The sequence below is a fragment of the Eubalaena glacialis genome, chromosome 16 (genome assembly GCF_028564815.1).
Source record: "Eubalaena glacialis isolate mEubGla1 chromosome 16, mEubGla1.1.hap2.+ XY, whole genome shotgun sequence".
NCBI lineage: Eukaryota > Metazoa > Chordata > Mammalia > Artiodactyla > Balaenidae > Eubalaena > Eubalaena glacialis.
Genome location: NC_083731.1, coordinates 3,187,957 through 3,203,104, shown reverse-complemented (window position 1 = coordinate 3,203,104; position 15,148 = coordinate 3,187,957).

Sequence of the window (15,148 nt, the reverse complement as noted above, 5' to 3'; positions counted from 1 at the left end):
TTCACTCATTTTTGATGGGAGCCCTTATTAACCTAGGTGAATTCCTTCACTGGGGTTGCAAAATGATGATTCCTAATTCTACCTTTTTTAATTACCTGGAATAATTTTACAGGGAGAAACATTCTCTCCTTTCTTACTTGGTTATCCAACACTACATTTTGTACTTTAAAAACCAGAACAAATGCCTAATTCTTTTCTTACACTTACCCAGTTTTCAAGCCAAAATATGTTTCCCTGTCAGCTCCAAAATGCAACCAATTCTTATTTTTTAATATCATTATGAACTCATAAATGTAAACCTATTTGATGGATTTAATTCATCCCAATTTTTATCTTTTTGAAGCTCAAATGGTTCCATCTTTGTCCAGTAGGAGCCTTTTAATTTTGGTTCCTGAGTGTTTTGACCTGACTGTATTACCCTCTGATAGCTTCCTTGCTGTCTTGTGTGCCAAGATGTACCAGCTCTACATCGAAGGTTGCCTACTTCACACCCGGAATCAGCCATTTCTCCAAGAAACCCAGCTTTCTTTTAAGAAAAATAGTAATGCAAGGCCACAGTCTTGGCATTAGAAATGTTCGTTTGTACCGGGTTGGTCATGGTTTTTAGGTCTTTCTATTGGAAAGAGTTAGGAAAAATGATGGAGAGTAGATAACTTAATTATCTATTTAAAGATAAAATACTTCTTGGGTGCATACCAACATTTCCAATTTAAATTCAGGTCTAAAGAGTTTATATTTGACCTACTCTATGTGAACTCTCTGGCTTCTTTCCTTCATACCAAGAATCCTGGGTCTCAAAGACAATGATGACAAAACATTTATAAAATCCCATAATACTCACTGCTTTTCCACATTACAGAAATAATAGTCTCAGAATAACAATACTTAGCTACCACTACCAATTCTGATAATTAAAAATAGCTTAGAATTCATATCTGTACCCAAATTCTCTCTCCAGTGTTTGTTTTGTCCTTTATTACATGGTCATGTCATATATCCATTTCATACTGTGCTCTCTCCCCTATTCCTCATCTAGTCTTATTTTTAACAGTGATTATACACTTAGTTCTCTCTACTAGTTCTTATGTTAATTTTTCTGTAATCATTTTGGTTTGAGAAGCTCATTCTCCAGTAGATTCTGTAGGAAAATCTCAGGGAAGAAAATTCTCTAGATTTTTCAACGTTGATAGCAGTTTGTGCCTTGTATATTTGAAGGTCTGTTTGGCTAGATAGAATACCCTTGGCTCACATTTTCTTTCCTCGAGTATTGTAAATACACTATTCCATTTTTGTCTAGGACAAAACATTGTCTGAAAAAAAAATCTGATTATAACCTAATTTTCTTTCCTGTATAAGCCATGCCCTGTTTTGCCTAGGAAGCCAAAGAATCATTTTTTTCTTTATTCTGTAAAATTTAGAGATCTTAGTAGAATGTGTCTTTGTTTAGTTGTTTCAGTTGATACTCTCAGGTTCATTTCCATTTCAATTTATAAGTTAGAATCTATATTTTTTAACGGAAGAAGACTTTTTATCTGTTACAATTTTTAGTATTTGTATTGTCTCTTGCTTTGATTTCACACTTTAGAGACTCCTATTGTCAATATATCAGACCATCTTTGCCCATCTTGGATGTTTGTCACTTTCATTCTTTTCATTATCTTCATTTCTTTTCCCTTTTTTTCCTTTTCACTTTCTATTTCTCTTCAGGCAGCATAAGGTGTGTACCTTCAATCCTGTGTTATTTTAAGTTTAGTCTATATTTCTAAAATTTTTATTTCATATTTATAATTATTTCTTGGGTTTTTCACCTCATTTCTGATTTTTAATAATTCTGATTTATATTCTTTTATGTCTTGTATGCTTTTCTTAAAACATTTATCTGATTTCACAATTGTTCCTTATAGTTTCGTTGCATTTTCTGGGACTGTCTTCCTGCCATGCTTTCATTGTCTATAGGAACATTATTCTACTAATTCTTTTTATTTTTCTTAAAGTAACTTCATGTAGAATTTAACCTCCATATTTCCTGTTGCACTTTTTATATGAATTTAGTTTTCCTGAATTCTTACACGGAGGCTTTCTCCAGACTGACTTTTTAACTTAGGAAGAGCTCTTTCTTACGTTGTTTTGTATCGTCTTTTATAAAACATGGCAGCTTGCTTTTTGACATTCGGTGTCTCTGTCCCTCTCCTCCACGTGAGCCTGGACCTTCTCTTCCTTTCTTCTCTGCTGTCATTATCCTACTCAATTCTGATTCTTCTCATTGGTTCCTCCCCAATGTGATCTGATCTGGAAGGATGTCCTGGAAGATCATTTCCAGGGGTTCTTAGAGTTTAGATCCTGTGTCTTCAGATCTTTCCACAGACCCTTTGCACTCAGAGTGAGAAAAACACCTCTGAGGCTCAGCTGCTCCTCCCAAACCAGCACACCTCGCTTTCTGTGTTGGCTCTTTGGGGGCTTCTTCTGTCCACAATCCCTACATCTTTATTACATTGCTTCTCACACAGATGTTGAGGTTATCTGGATATTGGAAAGTTGCTAGAATTCGTCTACAAACCTCTTTGAGCCTGCTGCATTTTAGGAGATAGCTCTTTGTCAACTGTGCTCATTTCTTCCTTTCATAATTTGCTTTGTTTATTCCTGGCATTTGGGGTCAGTTTTGCTAGTGTTCCCAAATCATCCGTTTATTCTCACGTTTTTGTGCATAGGTTTGTTACTGAGCATTTTCTAGGCACTTACCTACAAATTTCACTTAATTCTCACAACAACCCTATGAGGTAGGTATTTTTATTATCCTAATTTTACAGATGAAGAAGTGATAATAATTATTTATTTTATTAAGCACTTCACACATATTAACTAATATACTTCTTATAACAACCCCGAGAAGTAGGTCGTTTTATTTTCTTCATATTATAGATAAAGAAACTGAAACTTCAAGAGACGGCCACCTGGCCCGTTTTACAGCTGGTGGGTAGCAACCAGACTTCTAACCCGATTAGGGCTAACTGTCTCCAGAATATGAACTCCTAACTCTCAAGGCCCCTGAGTTAAACGGACCCAGCCTTCAAAATCCTCTCACTGGGGACTTTCCTACTTGTCAACAACACAATTTTGAGAGTGTTGATTGTGGAAGACTAAGAAATATAGGAGGCTTTCAATGATGCTGTTTCTTTACATCTGATAAAGGAGTCCCAGCTGAAATGATATGGATGTTGAATATCCATGCTGGACAATTTTTAACTGTCAGGCTCATGCTGTTTGCTAGAGAAATGTCTCAATTTCAGAATAACACACTATTCTGAAATGTTTTCTCCTCTCAGTGTTGCAAACTTCTGATTATTCTTGTCAGGTTTCCTGATGGCTGACCACCCTGGTAAACATCTTCCAGTGTGTGTGCAACAGTTATATGGCAGCAGATGTAACTAAGAATATCATGTTATCCCCAAAATATAGAAAGAACTGTATTGTTATCATGGGCACAGCTGTCAGCTTGAAGTGTTGAGAATACCTGGATGAAGGTGTTGATTCTACCTGAGAGCAACTGGCCCATAAAATATGATGGATTTAGTTAAAATCAGGAGAAAATATCCACAACCAAACCAACTCAGAGAAGCGAGCACAGGAAAGTGATTGAAGAAGCCCTGCCAAGCAAGCTGGTAATACTGTAATCAAATCTTCCATCCGTGTTTCTCTTCATTTGGCAAGTGTCTTTGCTAGATCATTAAGGGTCACTTTCACTGCAATTAAAGAGATAATAAATTAAGGTTCTACGATTCTCAAGGATCAGCGTCTATATTTTACTACATGCTTTATTCACAGAGACATGGCCATGTACTGAGGGAAGCCCTGCAGGGGTTCAAAGGCTGGACCCAGGTCCCAGCAGGTCATCATTCATGGGACCTTGGGCCATTCATCCCACACCTCTGCACCTCATATGTAAAACAGGAGACTGGACCAGTCTAATTGGGTGGAACTTAGTACTAAAAACCACCAACCCCCCTGGCATTTTACCAGATGCTTTCCCTCCGGTGCATGCAGTGGTATTCAATAAATGTTTCTCCTTTTCTTTTGCACTCAAGAACCGTTGCTCACCTGGACGTGTAGCTATCACTGAATTTCCCTTCTGACCCAGTGATAAAGGAACCATCACTCTGTCCCTTTCAAAGGTCAGGCAAGAGTAAACACAGGCAGAAAGTTCTGAGTCTCCAAATATTAAATAGAACTTAATTTTACTTCCCGATCGAGGTGACCTCAGGCTTGGGGTTCTCAGATGGGCAGGACAGACTCCCCACCCTCTCACGCATCTCTTGGAAATTGTGTGTTTCCATCAAGCTGGAATCTCTCCTCTCCTGAAGGTGTCATCAAATGCCATAAGGTACACGTATCTTATTTGCCGTCGATCACTTAGCAACGGAACCCTGTGTTCTGCCAACTTTCTTTTCATGCTGACAACCTAGATTTCACAGAAACTGTGTTTTCTAGAAGGCTTTACAGCCTGGGAAGGGTGATGAAGTGATGTCTCATCACAAACGCAGACAGACAAGGGCACTGGCTGCTTCTGTTTCCGGTGTCTGGGAATATTTTCAAAGTTATGATCATGGCCTGTCATTCAAAAACAATTTATTTTTAATCATGGGCTATTAATCTGCTGTGGATTGATGTCAGTTACCTCATAAAGCTGATGACATAAAGTGCTGGGTTTGTGAAGAAATATCAACTTGATTTTAGCCACAAACATTAAAAACCAGCATAAAACGAATGTGTTGCCAAGGTGGTATTAGTGTATTAGAGATGTTTACTCACCTTGTAAAAAGTGAAGCTGTGTTATTTTTCAGGAGAAAATACTCACTGTGAGAAATTAGATTTGTCCTGTGGGGTGAGGGATGAAGTAGAGCATCTGATACATTATTTTATTTTACTTCTTCCATTTATCTTTACTCGTGCTATATGGGTATAGGAGGAAAATATTGTGAGATACCTGACAAAGCAGAAGAGAATTACCTATGTTTCAATGTAATAAGTGCTCCTCATTTTAATGACAGGCCCTTAAGAATTGATTTAATATATATGATTTATTTTAAAAGGGTATCTCATCATGGCAAAAACAAAGAACAGAATAGACCCAATACTGTTGTTCCTTCTATGAAAATCCCTGCTTTTCATTTGTGATTCTATCTCCCCACCTTACAGACACTATATATAGTTAATTGATTTTTCCTCACATTTCTTCATGTGATTATTATGTGATGATAAGAAAGAAGATGATATTGTTCTTTTTTCCAAGCCAGTCATACCTAAATGTGGGTCCCAATTAATCATCGGGGAGTTGGTATAAAATTATCCACCAATTTTCGAGAATTCCTCCCATCAGCCATTACAATAAATGAACAGAGGCTCCTGCTGGTAAGTTTCCAGACCCATTTAAACATTTTCACACTTCTCTTTTAGGTATACAGGACTAAATGATTAAATGGCTTGTTTTACACCCAGACCTTCTGGGGATGAAATTCATTCACTGATGGCAGTTGGGCAGCAAGTGGACAGCCAAGCTGTTATCCGTTTCTCCCAGCCCGTGGGCTAAAACAGGCATCTTTCTGGTGTTTTCTTTCCTACACGTGTTTGTTTCTGATAATCATTCTTTCTTACCTGCTGTGTGCCAACCTAAGAAGAGATGGGAAAGTGGTAAAGAGCTTCTGCTCCCCTCGCCACGTGGGGGACAATGTCCCACTCCAACCAGCAAATGCAAAGATACGGGGTAAAGTCAGAGCGGCCAGGGCTCCAAGAAGACGAAACAGCGTAGCATCAGCGTCACAATTCCCCCATTGCGAAGGATGCCGTAGCTCGGGACGGTCTATGAGGTCTGAGACCGAGCATCACCTGGGTGTTGCCGGGATGGACTTCTTGGAGACGTGTGTTCGCGTCTGCAGGCTTCCTCTGGTGCCATCTGAACTCTCTGAATGGCGGCATCAGATCCAACATAGGAACACCAGGTGTCCCACCCACGTGCATCCACTGTGTGAGTACAGTAGTCACCCCCCCCCCGAAAGATACAAGACAAAGCGTGTTATCCCTCCGCATCGTATAAGGCACGCGCTGTGAACAGTGACACGATGCTTGGGCAGAATCAGTTTCAGTTACATCTGCAGGGTTGCAGAGAAAGCCCTCCAGCCCCGTTTCTCTTTTTGTACTTTTTTTAAAATACATCTTTATTGGAGTATAATTGCTTCACAATGCTGTGTTAGTTTCTGTTGTACACCAAAGTGAATCAGCCATATGCATCCGTATGTCCCCATATCCCCTCCCTCTTGAGCCTCCCTCCCATCCTCCCTATTTATTTCCTACAGTAGCACTGAGGAGAAGAGCTTGACGGAAGCAGGAGGATGCTGGAAACAAGAAAGACCCAAGTGTGATCCACCCAAGGTATTTATTAAAGAACCTGTGGGTCCTGCATTCCATGAACTGTTAGCAAGTGAGTCTGAAAGGGAGATGGGGTCGCCAGCCCCGGGCCCTGCTTGGTTTATTCAGTACCCCAAATCTAAGGAAAATATGTCTGGATAATTTCCATACATTTTTGTCTTGAGTAAATGCAGATAAGAAGTGAAAAAAGAGAGGGAGAAGAGAAAAGTTTATCTCATTTGTTCTGTTCTCTCTCTCTCTCTCTCTCTCTCATACACACACACAGATACACACACACAAACCGTTAACAGACTTCAAGTCATTAAGCAAACTAAAATGTTCAAATACTTACTCTATGGAAATATTTTTAGTTTTTTCAAGCTGGAGGATAGTAGCATGGTGGTGTGAAGCTATAGGAGGGAAGGGTAGACCTTCCCGGGCCCCAGACTTCAGGGCACCCACGTAACCTCAGTGTCTTTTAAGGCTCTTTTAACTTTTAGATTATTTTTCCCTATTTTGTTGTCAGTTTTGGGGTTTGTTTTTTTTTTTTTTTTTGCATTTTGTTTGTTGGAGAATGTTGTTGGTTTTGCCAGTTGCACTCTTATGGTATCGTTTACCATGTTTTTCTGTCACCCATATTTGCTAGAAACTGATGTTACCTGTGATTTTTAACTGCTCCCTTGTTTCATTGTGGGTGATAAATTGGTGATGTACTGTCTTACTTCATAAGCCAGAAAACATTCATAAAATGAAACTTCCCCTCATCCACTCTCTGATTACACTGTGTTTATTTAGGAAAGGCAGGATAAAGGCTTGAGTCTTTCCCTTTTACCAGTTTCCCAAATTGTTTGTTGCTTCTCCAGCGTCTTTTAAACAAGCAAGAAGGCCAATGAGTTCTTTTTTAAAATATTTCTATCATTACGAACCAGTGGATTTAAACATATGTAATGTTTTTCCATGCAGTTGTTATCATTATCGATGTTCATGTTGTTCACTGGCCAGGGAAACCTCTTCAAATGGACTCCAGTGTCTTTCTAACTTTACCCCAGTCATCTTTGACAGCTGCCATGCTTGAGTAAGCCCAACCTGGCCCGTTAAGTGACTCTACGTGGGGTAGCCCTGAGATTTACATCAAGAGAATCCCAGCTGCTCCCAGAGACTCCATTTCCTGCTCCAGTTCCAGACGGCATCTGACTGGAACCCCACGAGAGACCCTGAGCCCAGATTATCCAGCTGAGCCCTTCAGCTGGTCCACAGACTTTCTGAACCACAGAAACGGAGAGAGATATGAAATGATTGTTGTTATGTTTATGTCATTTAGTTTTCTGGCAATTTCTTTATACTGATAAATAACCAAAACAAAATATGTTAAATATATATGCATGTATATATGTATGTATATATATATATATATGTATACCTATATACATACATATATATGCAAAAATGAACAAATAAGCCAATATCTATTTTAAAAGGTTATCTATAAATGGAGAGAGAAAAGGAAATCAAGTCAAGAGGATTGGAGCTAAACTTCTTTGTCTATACTATATTTTGTAGACTTAATTTTGGAACTATGTAAATGTTGTATGTAATAATACATAATTTTACAAAGCAGTACCTAAAAATGAAGTACAAAGTGGAGTATAAGAACCTAACTGTGCATGGAGATGGAAGAATAATCACAGAGAGAAGAGTTATTTCAAGTGACATTTAAAACACGGTGATTTCACTGTGCCTTCTCAGTGGCATATAATGAGAGGCCAAAGGGAACTAAAAACAAAAACAAAATGAAACAAAAAACCTTAAGCTGTTTTCAGAATCATATTATTAGTAATAATACCGCTATTATTTTGCTAAAAGAATTATTATACACTGGACAAGAATAAACAAGTACATTATTCTCTTTTGAAATCAAAATTGATAACGTAAAAGAAAAGAGGAACAAATATAAAATCAAAGAAGTCTGTCTCATGGCCTGGGACCCTAGAAACTCACCTGCCTGGTAAAATGAACCAATCCTGTCTCCTGAGATGCCATGATGGGGATGACGTAAACACTCCCTTCATGCCCCAAGGATGGGAAGCAGAGGAGTGGGGCATCCAGAATATGCTTTGACCCTGGCTGGGAGCATGTTGATGTGACAACTGTTCTGATCTCTTTCTGCTTCTCTGGTATTCGATAATGACAGCAGCTGGAGTGGATGGAGTCGGCGGAGGGTGGGGGGAAGAACACAGGGAACATGGGAAAGGGAAAAGCAAAGAGGACAAAGAAAGGAAAAGAAGGAGGGAAGGAAGGAGGGAGAGAAAGGAAGGGAAGGAAAATAATGCATAAGAAATAAAATAATAATTAAATTGGCTACTTTTAAATTCAGTGTCAGTTTTAGCCTCTTTAATGGCACCAAGGGATGCACACCCAGTTCATTCTACAGGCTGTCCATATCTCAGAGTTTCAAACAATAAGAAACGTAGCACCTTTAAGAGCATGAACCACTTTTATCCTCATCCCTGGTATGTGAGCTAAAGCTTAGCCCACACTTCCTAATTCCCCCAATAAAACACTTGTGAAGTTATGAAGACATCTCAGAAACTGACCACAGAAGTTAAGGACACTTCCAGCTGTGCCCTCCATGGTGGCTCTTCAGCTTGGCTGTGGCGATTGGATTATGTGCCTAGATAATCTCTTCTAATTTCAGTTCCCATTTTTAATAAAGCTCTGCATAGTCTACTACTTTGAAGGGAGAATGAAACTGACAAGGTTAGAGTAATGGTTTGTTTGTGTTTACAATGCCTTGCTCCATGGAGTTGAATTTCATACAAGCTTCGTGCAGTGGGTTCCCTGTGACGCTGCAGCCAGGATCCCGGGGCTCGGTTTCCTGAGCAATGACTGATTCTCAGTGTGGGTTCTCATAAGTAATTCAGTTGCTGGGTACATTGGTTCCCAATGTGCAGAGTGGAGAAACGAATGCTTTCCACCATCTACCTACACAGGACTTCAGGGGCAGAACCCATGCTTGCTAAACAGCAGCATTACATCCACGTTTTGATATTTCTTGGCTCATGTTCCAAACAGAATTTAGCAGGCACATCTACGTGTTCAGCGCTGTTAAAATATAAGTCCAGCATGAAAGAATTGCAACCACAAACAGGCAAAGATCTGAGATAAATATTCTGATGGAGGAGAGAATTTCCTTGGCGATGCCCAGCATTTTCAACAGGATGTGTTTTGTTACTCTTGTGTTTCAGTACGCTGAACCATCCATTGGTGATTGTTTTCTGAGTTTCTGAACTGATTACCATGGAACTGGTTGAAATCTGCCTCTACCCAGGGAAAGAAAAGAGCTCAGGACAGTTACTGAAGGATCTGAAGGAGGTACAACACGTCCAGAGGTGGCAGAAATATGACCTCACTCACATTCCTGAATTCCTGCCCGACCTCTGCATTCTGCGAAACTAACCTGAGGCGAGTTCGTGCCAGGGTATCACTTGAGAAGTTTATTAGTCTCTTATTTCAGAGGTCACTGAGTAAGCCTGTACTCCTATTATAATACCTTCTTCCTTAATGAAAGAGTAGCTTAAGCAATCGTGATCAAAACCAAGCCTCTCCATATTCTATTTTTGAAACGATGCATGGATTTATTCCAACCCATTTCCTGGACTGGGGCTCTGACGATTTTTGTTACCTTTGAGTAAATACGTTTTCTTTCCATCACTACACAAACACCCGTTGATATTTACAATATTCTGAAACACCCTTTCTGAACTGTGAACTTTGCCTTTCTTTAACCTTCCATTCTTCTCATGAAATCGATGTTAATTTCTCTTCCAAATAAATACCTGTAACATATCTCCTGACATCTTGTAAGATTTGGAAAGAGAAAGTAGTGTCATAATTAGCATTGCAAAAATTCCCATTCTCTTCCTGTTTATTAAGCCAATGTTCTTGGAAAGGCCCTTAAATTATAATTTATATGTTGCATTTTACATACACATTCTTGGAACTTTACTTAGATTTTTCCGCATAATTTTAATGCCTTAAAATGCTTGCATTTGCATGTAGCTACTCTTCTGAAGATTAATAGAACCAGCAAAAATAAGCAAATCATGAACGATTTAACTATAGCATTTTGAACATATATGGCCATTTTTTTCCTTTTCACTTTTCTCTGCTATGGTTTGGCCTGAAACTTCAAAGATGTGAGGAAAGGAAAAAAATCTAAATTCCAAAATAGATTGTATCTTAGTTTTTATCTCTTCTTTCTTTGTCCCTTTAGAACACAGACTCAGTTCTGGCTCCCCTTCATTTCTCGAAGTGCTCGTGATTACTCCCAAAAGGCAGTCCTTGTAGGGATACCTAGGAGATAGAGTGATAGGCTCGGGCGGGGACCTCTGCTGAAAAAAGGGACAAGGACCCCCTGCTTCCCAAAGGACATGACTGGGTGAGGCAATGGCTTTCTGGTTCCGAGAGAGGGGGGACACACTTGTTAACTGGTCGACTGAACCACAGCAAGATCTCTCTCCTTTTTTCAATTCTTAGTGAAAATTACTCTAAGATTCACTCTACTTTAATAAGCAAACATTGTCTTCTCAGTTGGATACCAGAAAGAGCTCTGTGTGAAAGAAGTAGAAAAATGAATGGCTCCCCCGTTGTCTGGAGAAACCATTCCCTTCCATGGAAAGGTAAATGCACAAGCACAGGAAACAAGCGCATCATGAATCAACAACACTAATTTGGAATTAGAAAGGCAGGATTGGCCAAAGGCGTGCTCCAGTTTCTCCTAACCCGCATAGCCCATTAATATCAACGGCACACAGATCACAAGGTCCAGCACGGGTTCTTCCGTTCTTTAGTTACTTGATCTGAGAGCAGCATTGAACCCCGTTCTCACAACTTCCTTCCTGAAGCGCTCTCCCGTCTTTGATCCCCATGACTCCATATTCTTTGGTCTTCCTTCTATTTCTTTGTCGCTACAACTTCTAAGTGTTGAAGTTCCTTAATCCTAAACCTTTTCTCTGCTCTCTGTCATCTTTCCCTACTGATCATCATCAACAATTGATGTGCTTCAAACTTCCATCTATTCACAGATGACTTTTAAATTCGTATTTCTGACATAGCTCACCTCTGAGCCCCAGACTTGTGTTTCCCACTACTATCTCCGCCTGGCTGTCTCAAAAGCACACCAAACTGAATAAAGTTTTACCTTCCCTTCGCCTCTCCCCTAACTTGGTCCTTCTCTACTGTTTCCTATTGGTGAATGGCCCCTCCCTCTTTCCATGTGTCCATCCTTGATTCCTTTGTTTTCCTTACATCCCATATCTAATCATTAAGCTCTGTCCTTTTTCCTCCTAAATCTCATCAGCATCCCTCCCTACATCTCCTGCCCCACCTCCATCCTCATCCGAGGTACAGTCACTCTCATCTGGATGCATGTGATGGTCTTAATTTGTTCTCCACGTTCCTTGATCTGCTCTATTCTTCACACCACAGTCAGAAAGCGTTTTAGCAAAAGACTATTTGGGTTGTGTCCTTCCCCCTTTAAAGCCTTTGAATGTCTAAGTCCAAGCATAGTCCTCCCCTGTGGGATGCTGGGCCTGTAGACCAAACGTTGCCCTTCCCCCCCGCCCCACTCCCTGCACCAGACCCCAGCTCCACAGGACACCCTGCCCCCTCCTGAGTGGGGAGGGACACGTGGTCATCCTTCCCTCTGCCTGATCCATCTTCCCTTCCTTTCCTTGACTGGCTCACTTTTCATACGTCTTTAAACCTCAGGTCGAACCTTATTTCTTCAGTGTGGGCTTCCCTAACCACCAAGCAAAGCCAGGATCCCCATTATATACTTTTCTAGAACCCCAAGGACCTGCAAGATCGTCCTTCTTGTCAAGGTTTGCACATCTGTACTTATTCGTGTGGTTTTGGGATTGATGCCTGTCTTTCTGAGGAGGCTAGAAGCTCCGGGAGGACAAGGACCAAGGCTGTTTGCTCCTGATTAGGACCAAGGCACACCAACCCTATGCCAACTGGTTCTCAGCAAAGATGCACGGGATGGAGGACAGAGTCAGGAACCCAAGGCAGGGAGGAAATCTCATCATCCTCAGGATCACTGTTGATCCTTCCCTGCCCGCCTGCCTTCCGCATGTTCCCCCACCCTTGCCTGTAGAGATGCTGCCAAAAAAGGTGATGAGAAAGGCAACGGCCAGGAAGCTGGAAGGCACAGCTATGAAAGCTGATTCCCCCCAAAAACGATTCGGGATGTGAATTGGATTCACCAATATCATTACTGTAATGTCTGGGAATTTCACATCTGTTCCTGAATGAGATTTATCTTTAAATTTTTTCATTCTTTGCTTGTTTCATTTTGATATCAAGAACGATTGGGGGAGTCTTCATTTTTTACTTTCAAGAAGAGTTTGTAAATGTTTGAAACTGAGGCTTCCTCGAAAACTTGGAAGAATTTGCCTGTAAAATTGCAGAAGCCTGGTATTTTGTTTGTGGGAAGATTTTTAAATATTCATTCAATTTGTTTAATGCTTATAAGACTGTTCAGGCTTCCTAATTCAAATACAGATCATCTCAGAATTTTAAAAGCCAATTTTGGTATATTTCTAGGAATCTGTCCATTTTGTTTAAATTTTTATAATTTTTAAGAACTTTAAAAATCTTCCCCTACCTTCCCTTTGCAGCCCTATTATTGAATATTTTTGCACCCCACCTCCAGCTTTTCTTGATCAGTGTCACCAGAGGATTATTTTGCTGTCTTTCCCAAGAACCGGTTTTTGACTTGGCCAACCCTCCCAATGTTGCTTTTGCTATTTTATTCCTCTCTATTCTTACCTTTACCATTATTACTTCTTTCTACATTCCAGGCTTGCATTGTTTTGGTTTTCGTAACTTCTTAAATGAGAAGTTTAACATTAATATCTCATTAACTTCTTTCCTAGTATATTTCTCTAGATCTCCTTGTAAGCCTCATCTGAACTGTCCCACATAATTTTTTTTTTTTTTAATAATTTAAATTTATTTATTTATTTATTTTTGGCTGTGTTGGGTCTTCGTTTCTGTGCGAGGGCGTTCTCTAGTTGCGGCAAGCCGGGGCCACTCTTCATCGCGGTGCGCGGGCCTCTCACTATCGCGGCCTCTCTTGTTGCGGAGCACAGGCTCCAGACGCGCAGGCTCAGTAGTTGTGGCTCACGGGCCCAGCTGCTCCGCGGCATGTGGGATCTTCCCAGACCAGGGCTCGAACCCGTGTCCCCTGCATTGGCAGGCAGATTCTCAACCACTGCGCCACCGGGGAAGCCCCCGTCCCACATATTTTGACAGGTGGTGTTTTCATTACTGTTTAGTTGTGTTCTTTTTATTTGCGTTGATTTTTCTTGAATTGATATTTGACATAATTTAGAAGTTTTTTAAATGTCTCAACATATGCAGTTTTCAAAAGTTATCAGCCCCTCTTTGATTTACAACTTGATTGCATTATAATCAGAGAGTGTGGCCTGCTTTTTATTTTAATTCTTTGAGATTCATTTAGACTTATTTTGTGGCCCAGTGCATGGTATTTATGTAAATGTTCCTTGTAGCAATGAAAATAATGGTACTCTTACACTGTTGAGTGGAGTTTTTATTATATGCCCATTAAATTAAATCCAGCTTGTTAATTGTGTTGTTTAAATCTTTCTATCTGTACTAAATATTTTCTGCCTGACCTGTCAATCTCTAACCAAGTTATGTGGCTATATCCAAATATCTTAATGAATTTGCCCGTACTGCCATGTAATTCTGTCCATTTTTTTGTTTTTATATTTTGTGGCTATTTTATCACACCCATAAATATTTAGAATTTTTATACCCTCCTAGGCAATTTAAACTTAAATCAAGATATAATGACCTCCTTCATCTGTAATAACAGTTTTTGCCTTTTAGCCTTTATTCTGATAGTAATATCACTATATTAGATTTCTTTTGGTCGTTATTTGCCCTGCATACATTTTTCAATTAATTACCTGAGCGTTTCTATGTTCTTATGCTTTAGGCATATCTCTTGCAAAGAACACATAATTTGATTTTTAAAATTCCCTCTGGAAATCTCGTGTACCTAGCAAATTTATTCGTTCCGATTACTAATATATTTGGATTTATTTCCACCATCTCATTTTGTACTTTCTCTTTGTCACTCTGCTTTCTGTTTTATTTCTTTTGTCATTTATTTTATAGATTTATATATATATGTATATGTATGTACACATATTCACTTAAAATATAAGTCTAAAGTTAATTCAATATATCTACTCTTCTCCTGAACAAGGCAGAGAACTTAGGAAACTCTTACCATCCCCACCTGGCTTACCTGCTATTGTTGGCCATCTGATCTCAAAGTACTGATTTTACCCCAATAGGTTAGACATTTCAATTATCATCCCACAAGCCAATGATGGTTGGACTTTCCCACGTGCCCCGAGGGCCCTTCCTCCTCACACTCTCCTCTGAGATGCTTCTCATTCTCTCTGAAGTCGATCCTGCCATAGTCCCTTTAGGAAGGATCTGGGGTTATAAGTTCTTCAGTTTTTGTTTTTCTAAAAAGTATTATTATTTCACTCTTGATCTTGAGACATCATTTCATCACATACAGGAACCTAGACTGATGTTGGTTTTTCTCACTCCTTTAAAGATGTTATTTAACTTTTTTTTTCTGGTGTGTACCTTTGGTTTCGTTTCTTTTAATCAGTTCTGAAAAATTCTCAGTTGTCAACTCTTC